The sequence below is a fragment of the Manacus candei genome, unplaced genomic scaffold (genome assembly GCF_025592945.1).
Source record: "Manacus candei isolate 608988 ecotype Guabito, Panama unplaced genomic scaffold, ASM2559294v1 h1tg000026l, whole genome shotgun sequence".
Classification (NCBI taxonomy): Eukaryota; Metazoa; Chordata; class Aves; order Passeriformes; family Pipridae; genus Manacus; species Manacus candei.
In genome coordinates, this window is record NW_026138074.1 from 3935341 (window position 1) to 3946412 (window position 11072).

The following is an 11072-nucleotide window of genomic DNA, read 5'->3' on the forward strand; positions in this document are numbered from 1 at the left end:
AGACATGTAATGATGCTGAAATGAAAATTGGTGATTCTGTTCAAATAATTTGCCTCTTTTCTTTAAACACTTCACTCTTAATTGCCGCTTAGACATATTCTCACCCTGATTTAGTTGAAATAGTGCTGTCAGTTGTTACCTTTTGTCACAAGCCTCTGTGGGCTGACATCTTCCAGCCCATGGAAGAGCAAGTGCTTTAACTTAACACTTATTTTATATTTTTGGCACTTCCCAGGGCACGAGCACTGAGAGGAGCATGCCAATTACATGCTCCATGGTGTGCCCAGAACCCTTAGTGCTGTCTATAAAGCCATTCCTGTGGTTGGTGGAGTGCCTGCCAGGACTGACTCCCTCGTGTTGGTGCATGATCCCGACAACACAAGCCCCACAGCCTCTTGAGAGACCTTTGCATATGGTTGAAGCCACTGTGACAATTAGGCAGATACAACTGCCCTTGTGGAAGTGATGATGGTCCCAAGCACCTCTTCAGCTGCTTGGAGCCTGCTGCCCACTCAGGTCTGCTGGATGGAATTCTTCCTACATCAGAAGATTGAATAAATTTAAAGTTTAGACAGCAGCCCTCTGCTAATACGGTCCTCAGCCCTGGGACAACCATCTGCCCTGCTGTGGTGGGGAGCTGCCCCACAAGGTGGTGGCTACAGCCAGGGGCACTCTGTCATGTGTGCGGCTTTTGTCCAGTCCAAATCTGTCCACACTCCAGCCCTCCAGAGTTATATCACACCTTCCCTAAGTCAGAATATTCCAGGGCTGTGATAGGCTTTGGCTTTGTATCAAGGAGAACAGATCCATTAGAGGTATGTAGTTTGTGCTTCCTCTGTAGTCTCCTGCCTAATGGTCTATTCCCTGCCATGGCTGTCCTCAAATGGTCAGCTGGGAAATGCAGTTACCCTCCTTGGCAGCACTACGTGCTCTTTTAAGGAGCACATCAGATTTTATGCTTGCTTTCTGCAAGTCTTACGTTCCTTATTCTCTGTGGCAAGGCTCTTGCTTCTGCCACTTCTTCAGTGATCGATGAAGTGCTGTAAAAAAGCACATTTAACTTTATTTCCAGTGCCTATGCTTTTCACCAAAGTGAGTAGTGCTGTAGTTGTAACACCAAGGCAAGATTTGTATGCCTTTTATTAGACAAACTGATACAGAAAGCCACAAGCTCTCAAGCTCCCAAGTGCATCCCACACTGAAATAAAAGCAGCAATTATTATGGGGCAGTCTGATAGCAGGAGATATCTCTCCACAACAGCCTAGCCTTGCTTGTACACTCTTCTTGAGGTATTGCTGCCATAATGGTGCAATGGAACAGGCAGTGTTAGAGCCAGGGTTTTATTTACAGCCTCTAGTAGTGCTAAAGGGCCCAGAAGCGGGTTGTGTCAGCTGTGTTATACCCACCACAGGGCTCCTTCGGAGCGTGTGAAGGGCTGTAGCACGCCATGAGCTCTGAAGCCTTTATGGTTTTGGGTTTGTAGCAGTCCCCTAGAGGTCAGCAGAGCCTGCGTTTTGAAGCAACTCTAGTGGATGGTAGCATTGCAGGAACGATAAAAGCAAGTTTGCTGCTGGCCTGTGAGACCCGGCTTTTGCTCTCTGGTAATATCATGTTTTGCTGGAGGAGGGATCAGGCTGGGGAAAAAAAGAATCAGTGCATGGGACAAGAAGTCTTGCATTGGAGACAGGCAGATGGGTTGAGAACTTGCCTTGGAGAAAGACCATAAGGAGGAGGGGGCGAAGCAGCCTGAAGATGGGTGCTAGCATTGTCAAAGCTGCACAGGGCAGTGGGAGCTGGTGCCTACACATCATCACTCCAGTGGTACACATTCTTCCTGGGATTGCAGCTGGACTGTAGAGCATCAGGAGCAATGTCCTGGCAGAGTAAGCTCTGCTGCAGCCACGCTTTGTATGTGTGCATCTGTGCTCCAGTGTTGCAATGGTGTGGCTGCTGGTCACGCTGATCTGCTCTCAGCATTCAGCTGTGTCCACAGTGCCACACTGTCTCAGCCATGCTGCAGCCACTGACCAGATGCCGCCTCTGCAAGCCCAGGTCCTTACAATCCTAACCTACTTCATGCAGGCACTCACTTTACCTGCAACTCTGACCCAGGGCTAGAGGTGGAACTGGGTTTTTCCTGGACTTTTTCAGTTTCTGGGGTTGGAATGGCAATGGAAGGGAGTCAGGCTCTGCCACATTCACGTGACTCGAGGCTGACAAGCTGGTCACAGGTAGCCACTCCATGTCCAGTCAGCTTTCCACAGTTCCAGGGGAGGGACTGAGTTTTGGCACAAGGCACTGGCACAGACATAGGCTAAAGGATGCTGAAGAGTTTTTGAGTGGCGAGTCCTACCTGCCTGTGCTAGTGATCCAGGGGCCAGACCCCAAACCAAGACTTTAATTCCTGCTGCCAGCCCTTGGAAACTCTTAGCCTTGCAACAAGCAGTCTGGTCAGAGGAAGACCCAAAACCAGCACTGCATTTGCCTGCAGTGCACTGCCAACATGAGCATCACATTTCTGAGTTATGAGAAAATCAGTTACCTCTCAAGGTGAGCTTGTATTCACCCTGCACATGGCTTGCCCTCCCCCCACCTGCAGCTGCAGACTAAATAACTGGAAGTGCAGTTAGCAAAATATGCCTCTTTCTCCCCAGTTTTTCTCCTGGTCAGCATGCCCAGGACTATGGCTGCCTTTTTCCCTATTGTTTAGCTGGATGCTCTCCAAGCACAGCTCTCCATTTTCCTCTGCATCCTTAAGGACCATATGCTCAGCTCCAGCAAAGAACAGAGACTTGCAGGCTCCATTCAGGAGGACATGAAGTGCTGGAAGTGCAGCAATTCACACAGAAAATCAGTACCAGTTTTTATGCCTTCATGCTGTCCCTTTAGGTTAATAAAAGTTTGGAAATTTTTATACTGGCTCTTCTTGAAGGTTTTTTCTTTTTTATTATTCTATTACTCCCTGTTTGCTGTACTTATTTTTGTCTCTGCAAAACCCTTATCAGGAAAGGTTTTGAACTGCCTGTTAGTCATGTAGCAGCAATGGGGAGTGGCAGCTCTGGGAGCTGAGCATGTGAGTTTGTGCCCCGCTCACATCTCATGACAAAGGCTGCTGATGTATAACCCACAATGTGTCAATGGCCTTCTTGGCTGCGTGCCTGAGGGTGGTCAACCACTGTGCCAGTCACATCTCTCCTCCATGTGCCCCTGGCTATGGAAAATGAATGTCTTAACCTTGATGAATTCAGCTCTCTTTTTGAGCCTTCTGAAGCCAGTGTAGCAGACTGCAATAAAATTACTTATGCAAAACCTAAATTACAAAGCACAGAGTGTGGACCCTTTCTCACTGCTCTGAAATGTCTGAGCCTGAGGGCAAGACAGTTTTATGGATGCAAGCAAGCCATGAGCTGAAGATGTAAAGTGGGATAATGAAATGTTTGCTGAGACTTCTCCAACAGTGCCTAAGGATTTCCTTCCCACTAGTCCTAGGGCATGTGTGTGGGTTTTTCCATCTCTGTAGGAAAGCAGGAGGCACCTTTCTGGGAATCACCACAGCAGGGCTCTTGCTAAATTTCTTCAGGTTTTGCCCATGTAGTTTCTTTGTTGTGTCATGCAGAAAAAGGGAGGGAGGGCATTATTTTCAGAACCAGTAATGTGATCACTAACCTGGCTTCCTCAGCACTCCCTGAACCCTCCCAAGCAGAGATGAACAATTAATTAGGTAACTGGCCCCATGCAGCATCCCTGGTAAAAGACAGTTTGCAGTGCAGCAGCAGATCAGCAAAAGTGCATACTACCAGCCCCAGGAACATGCTTTCATCCATCAGCACACAAAATAGATCAAGAGGAAAACTAGGGATAGACTTGCCATTTCTGGGTTAGAGTCACAGGATCATTAAGGTTGGAAAGGACCTCTAAGTAATCATTGAGTCCAACTATTAACCTAACACTGCCCAGTCCACCACTAAACAGTCTTCAGAAACATGTAAGAAATGGGGGAGATAGCATCTCAAAACAGGGGTAAGGGGGTGTTTTTGGAGGAAAAAAAATTGAATCATCTTTGTTACTTTGGAAACTGAGCAATGAACACAGTCAGCCGTAGAGGAACAGTGACATTGACCTCGGGCCAAAAGGCTGCAGGAAGAGCCAAGAAGGCATCTAGGAGATCACAGATCCCACCTCAAAGGTGACTGTGTTTCAGGAGCTGGTGGCATACTCAAGACAGGGAAAGGGAATGGCAAAGAGGAGATACAAGAGGAATGAGACCAGGAAGAGGGCATCATAGGAAAGGACTGGTGGAGAAGAGGATTGGTTTGGTCTGAGGTGGGACTGGAGAAGCCTTGTGACAGACGAGTGCAGCCAAGCTCAGCCAGAGCCAGTAACTGAAATGGACATAGAGACATAGCAGCATCTCATGGAAAAACACTCAGGCAAACACTGCTGTAGCAAGAGCCTTTGAGCAGCAACCACTGCAGCTTTTCTTCCTCATCACCAGCCCCCCAGGAGGGTCCTGCACCATTTTCTACATGTTTCTGAAGACTGTTTAGTGGTGGACCTGGCAGTGCTTAGTCACTAACTCTGGATTCCAGGAGCTGCAGCCCACCTGTGGCCCCCTCCCTTGTCACTCAGCTTCTTCAGAAAGAGCAAAAAGAGCACTGTCAGGACCCCAAATCCTTTTGAATGAGCACCAGCTGCTGCCACACCCAGCCAGGCAGCATATTGAACAGATAGGGCTGTTTGCTGCTACGTGAGGAACTTCTGCAGCCCTGTGACTAAAGTCCTCTGTACCCTTGGCACAGATTGCCACCACATCCGTTTGCACAAACTTGTACGTTATCACACCGTTGGAGCTTTCACCACCAACTGTTCTTTCAGAACAATAAAAATCATGTTTTCCTTCCTAATAAAGTCTCTTTCCTCATGCTGGCCCTGCAATGGTAGTGTTTGTACAATGTATGGCAAGCCTTGCCCATGAAGAAGGGACCTGCCCAGGCCTGCAGGTCCCTTTAATGGGATGCCGATGCTGAGAGTTAATACAGCCAAAGAAAACTGATCAAATTTAGCCATTCCGTCACCTGCAGTGGCCTGACACCTACTGTTGTATTGGACATCTAGACACACAAGCAAATGACACAGAAGACATGAATAACATGTTTCCAAGTACTGCCACTGAAGCCAGCATGTCTGATGGGCAGCTCATGTGGTCTTGCAGGTCCCTGAATCCCTGCTCTTTGTCTTTGCAGCTGCTGTTTGGCAGAGTAAAGCTTCCAGTCAGTGCCTGTCATTTCATTCCTCAGAAATGACTCTTTTCCAGCAGTGGTACTTAAATAATGTCAATCTGCAAAATTCATTCATTAGCCATGATAACAGAGGAGAAGAGCTTCTAAGAAGAAGGAGAAGACTGATGATCACCAATATTCATATTAGCTATCCTGGTAATGGAGATTTTTACATTAAAGAAAACAGATGATAATTCCTGAATGTCTCCAGGTGAAGCTCATTTTGCCTTGTTAAACTTAGGCTGGAGAACAATAAAAAAATTGATGTTTCTGTAGCTGACCACTGAGGGAGAGTTTGGAGTGCAGCTTGGAGGAGTGGGGATGCCCTCTGCTGCTCCTATGCAGTCCTAAGCATAAGTAACCACGACTGCTGATGACGAGTGAGTCTTACAACATGTGGTAGCTGCAGAGTACACAACCATTACTCACATGTCCGACAGCCAGCCTGCGCAGATGAAGTTGGCTGGCCCTGGCCATTTGTAGCTGAACCTGTGGGTTTCATGGCCAGGTGGTGGCCAAGTGCTTCTGAATGGACAACTGGGCTCTCAGAATTACATGCTCTACTGCTACCTCCACTGTTGACCCCAAGAACTGGCCACAATTCACAGCCTTTCTGATGAACAGCACAGCCCCTCCTAGCCAAGGGGGTCATTTCTCCATGAAGTCTTCTTTGAAAGGTCCTCTATCCTCTTCCCCTCTCTTGTCTGCTGTTGCTGATATTGCTGCAGCAAGCTGTAGCCAATACAGGCAATGGTGGAGTAGGGATGTGGCTCACCAAGCCACAGCCAGCCAGAAGAGCAGGTCAAATGCATGGGCAGGAGCCACTGCCTGCACCAGTGAGCAGCAGCCTTGCATGTGAAGCTATCTTGGGCACAGCAACACATCAGGACTTTGAAAAGTCCCCATCAGTCCTGGAGAAACAGAACATGGGATGCCAAACAGGACTTGCAGGGGTCAACCCACCAGACCTGCAGTGTGGACCCTCCTGGCTATTTTCTCTTTCATATCCTGTTGGTATCATATGAGAGACTCCATGTGAATTTGGACTGACTCAACCATGGAAGAAAACCCTATCTGGGGAGGAAACAACTTATCTGGTGACTTGCTCTATGTTTGAAACAGCAAAAGCCTGGTTAGTTTCCTTCCTCTGTTGTGACTGACTTCATTCCTTCAATGCCATGCGGTGTATTCTTGCACTAATGCCGTGAGGGTTATTTCAGAAATCACAGAATCATAGAATTATAGAATCTCTGAAGTTGGAAAATACCTCTAAGATCATCAAGTCCAAATGCAAGAACCTTCTTTATTTCTTAAAGAAATACACGTTTTGTGGCAGAGAGCAGGGAGTGGAAGTATCCCAGGTATGCAGGTGAGCTGTTACTGGATTTTCTTTTCTATGGGAATACACTGGACAGGACAAGCTTAGTTCCTCTGCACTGGCTCTGACCTCCTGGCATGTTAGCACTCAGGGTACTAAGTACCTCCAGTGGATTTGTTTACTGATAAACTTGTTAAGATGTGAAATTTGTGTGAAAAGAGAGCACATGGTTAAAGTTGATTTTACTGACATAGCTCAGTGGTTAAAAGAGCCTTATAAAAGAGCAAAATTCCAGTTCCCTCTTCAGCTTAATCAGTGAATCTGGGAGCTGATTTTCATCCAACTTCTGCTCTTTTTGTCCGTCTAAACAACTGCTTTATTGCTGTGTAGAGAACTCCTAAGGATGTTTTGGTTTTGCCTTTTCCTTTCATCTTCAGGATTTGCTGGGTCATGAAGTCCCCTGCCATGCTGCCCTGGCATGTGTACGTGACTGCTAGAGGTGCCTTGGAGGGCAGACAACAGGAATGGACCTTGAATAACCTGGCTGTAATCCAGGAAAACTAGGCAACCCACCTCAAAGCCTGGGCACAGGCATGGGTGAGAAGCCACGTGCTGACCAAACCCTGCTGGAGTCAGGGCAAGCCACAGCTTTGTGAGCTGGTGTCATTGTGTGGAGGTGGCACAGACATGCATTGTGTGCCAAGGCAGGCACTCTGGCATAACTCCACATCCTCCAGCTCGCCTGCTCCCTCCTACGGCATAGGAAGTTTTCTCCCCAGCCCTTCCCTAATTGCTCATTCCTGGACCCTGGCCACTATTTGCTGCTCTGAGTGCCTTTGGTACGAATACCTGCAGAATTGCACTGTGAAGTGAGCTGTGTTAAAGACCAACGAGGGCAACCAGGTTTCTGATTCCTTCTGAAGGGATGATTTAAACCTCAGTCATGTTAGCAGCTCATTTATGGTTGCTTCAACTCAGGAAGCAGGAAATGACAGCACAAGGGGACAGGGATGGTGACAGGATGGATGGGAACATCTTCAATTGGCTTTGCTGCCAAAGCTGGCAAAGCAACATCCCTACACATCAGCTCTGCTAGAAGCTCTCTCTGCTCTTTCCAGGCTCCCACCACTTTGCTGGCAGATTCCTACATTGCTTGAAGGAGTTCCATTTCCCTTTAGAGAGTAAATGGTTCATGTAGTTTGGCATTTATTCTGTCATAGCATGTGTGGGACTATCATTAACATTAACAGGAATGACACATCCATACAGCAGAGAATAATCTGCTTAATGGCTAAATAGGAAAGCTGTGTACATTAAATTGCAGGTATCCAGTCAGCTTCTTGATGTAGTTTTCCCAATGATAAAATTGAGACTCATTTCAAAACAGGAAATTAATTTTCTCTCTTTTTATTCAATGGGTGCCATAAATACAAACTTGCCCCTTGACAACCCACAGAATTCTCTGCTGTGATGTATTTATAGGAGCAGACGTGCCTTGGATGCCTTAATGTAAAACCAGCTTCTGGCTTTGTTGGACTGATGGCTTCTGAAGTGACAGGTAGCCTGGGACAATATTTTTCTCAGCTCACACCCAGTGCCAACCCATGAACAACTTTTACTGGCTGAACTTAAGCATTTGAAGTTTCTCTGCTGAAAAGCAGGAGACGAGGTGATTTGAAAGAAGGCTGAAAAAATGTAAGTAGATGATAAGTACTTGATTTGTAGAGGTATAAGTTACTACCAAGTATTTAGTTGTTCTCAGGAAAAGAGTAAAATCTGGATGTGTTTCATCAGAAAATTCAGACCAATTGTACTTAAGCCCATGCTATTATTTCAAAAACTAAAGTTCTGGCTACAAGTTTGCATAAACAAGGATAGAAATTCTTTGTTATGCATTTTAATATATGAAATGGAAATACAGCTAGAGAAAATGGGAACTAGGAAAGAGTCACTGATTATCCAACAGCAGTGAAACTACCTTGAACTACTTGAACTACTTGCATTGAACACTTCCACTACTGCCTTCTCCATTACACATTCAGCTCTTCAGGAGATGTAAAGCAGTTGCTGATTTTCAGTCTTTAGAGTGTATTTACCACTGCACTGCCCATGCAGATTGTGAAGAGTGTGAGCACTAAGCAGCCCCTGTGTGTGCAGCAGCAGCAGCATGAGCAGGCAATAGCACCTGGATGGCATGCACAGTTCTCGAGGAGGTCTGGCTCAAGCAGGACTTCATTCTGCATTTGGCCACTTGTTTCTCTCCAGCCCTGCTCTCTCAGTTGTGAAACTGTTTGTCAGGGCACACAATGAGCAGACTGGAGACTTGATTTTTGTTAAAAACAACCTCCCATACAGATGAGGTTATTTCTAAACCAGACTGGTTTGCCTTTTGACCCTAAATCAGGAGCTGATGGAGTAACAAGTGAATGTTTCTAAAGAGGGGAGGGACGAAGTTACTGCTGAAAGCAATGTGAGTCAAATGACTGGCTAAGATGGTGATGTGTCACTTCTCCTGTACATGCTTCACTGCTGCTTTGCTATGGACCAGGATGTTCATCTGAAGCTGCAGTTAATCCTGAAGTGCTGGTTGGGCTTACACCTAAACAGCAATGAATGTTCAAGTACTTGAATGCATGACTGTGTTAATTAATGAATATTAAGATATCATTAAAAGTAGAAGGACAGAATTGAAACTCCTTTCACTTGTCTCAAGGTCACAAAAGTACCTGAAGAAATCAGGACAAAGTGTGTTTCCTTCCCTACGAATTCCCACATCACCCTCCTCTTCATTCCCACTGGATAAGCACTTCCCCAACCGCTGGCCACTGAGCAACTCTGAGCTGCTAAAAACCAAATCATTCAGGCCAGATGTGTGGGACCTACATCTGGGTTAGAATAACCTTCTCAGTCCCAGCATTTTCCCTGGAGCCAAGGGAAAACTCTGAAGTGGAGTGGAACAAAAATGAGCTTCCCTGACCTTTCTCCCAAACCATCTGCAAACCTAGGGGATAGATCAGGCTTCCTTTGGCCTCAGGCTTCTTCCCATCTCAGCTCTGGTTAACTGGAAACGAACCAGGCTCGTACTAAAGTGCAGGCAAACCACAAGCCAAAGGAATATCACCCTTGATATTTTGCTTAAACAATTTCCCATATAAGCTGTATTGCTACAATCTGATAATTAACAGCTTGTTGATTATGGTTAGGGTGGAGAATAAATACATCGTGTCCTGTCTTCTCCTCTCGCCATCCCAAATAAGTAGGTACTGTGAGTGCCTTTCGGGGCTGCCTGTGGCTCCTAATGTGGGTTATCCATAGCAGAAGTTACATTGAAAGGGGATAAACCCTCACAAGTGAGTACCTTATTCCTCTCTCTGGCCCCTTGCCTCCACCTGTCTTTGCAGCCTCTGACATCCCGTGGGGAAAGAAGCTGCAGCATAACTCCTTCCCTCTTTCCCCCCATTCTCACTGCTCCTGGGGGAGTGAGGAGGGAAGCCAAAGCCAGGGTGGTCCCATCCAACCTCCCCGCAGCTGTCACAGCTGCAGCCCTTCACCCTACAGGGGCAGAACTGCTGGATGCTGCAGTGTGAAGCCCATGGAATGGAGAAATTGGTGCCTTGCAACATTTTGTATCAATATACAAGCTGTTTCTTTGTTATTGTCCTGAAAATGTAATCTCAAAAGTTACTGCTTCTATCATCACTTTTGAAATAAACTATACTTTTCTGCCTGGCATCAGGACAAGAAAGCTCACCCACAAAGCAGAGGCCTCTTTAGAGCTTCAGACTTTGAAGTGGTTGTTCTTAACACAAGCATCAGGCAGCATTCGTAAAAAAACTCAGTCCAGGAGCAGGATTAAGCTGAGAAAATAAATATTCTGCTGCTTTAGGTGTACTAGCCTGGCGCAAATTCATCCTGGCTTCTGCAGCTCCCCAGTATGATTTGAAGAGATGAAGAGGGAAAATCTGATGAAGAAGGAATGGGGTTTGGGCTGGTAGATGCACTGGGTACAGGGAAGCTTCACAGATACTACTCCCTGTTCCCAGAGGAGAAGGAGCTCAGGGCTGCAGATGGCTTTGGGCAGTTTGTAATTGCAAGGGATCATATTTTATTTTTCACTTGTGGCCAAGTCAGCTGCTGTATTAAAAAATGACCACGGTCAAAATCAGCGCTGGACACGGCCATGATATGGGGGAGTAGAAACCATGCTGTAGTGCATCTGCTGCCCTGGCACACAGCCCAGCACATTAACCAGAAGTGTTGGGAAAGAGGAGGGGAGAAGAGAAGGAGCTACAGCCCCCAGAGGCTTCCCTGTTCTGGCAGCGAGTCTTTCTTGGGAAAAATCTTCCCATGTTGGGTGAGTTTGTGCATCCCTGTGTAGCACACTTTTAAGACATATGATTAAATGGTTTCTTGAAAAGGGGCAATCTCAAATATAGATTCATAAGCTTTTGCTCTGATCTCTGACCTGGGACCC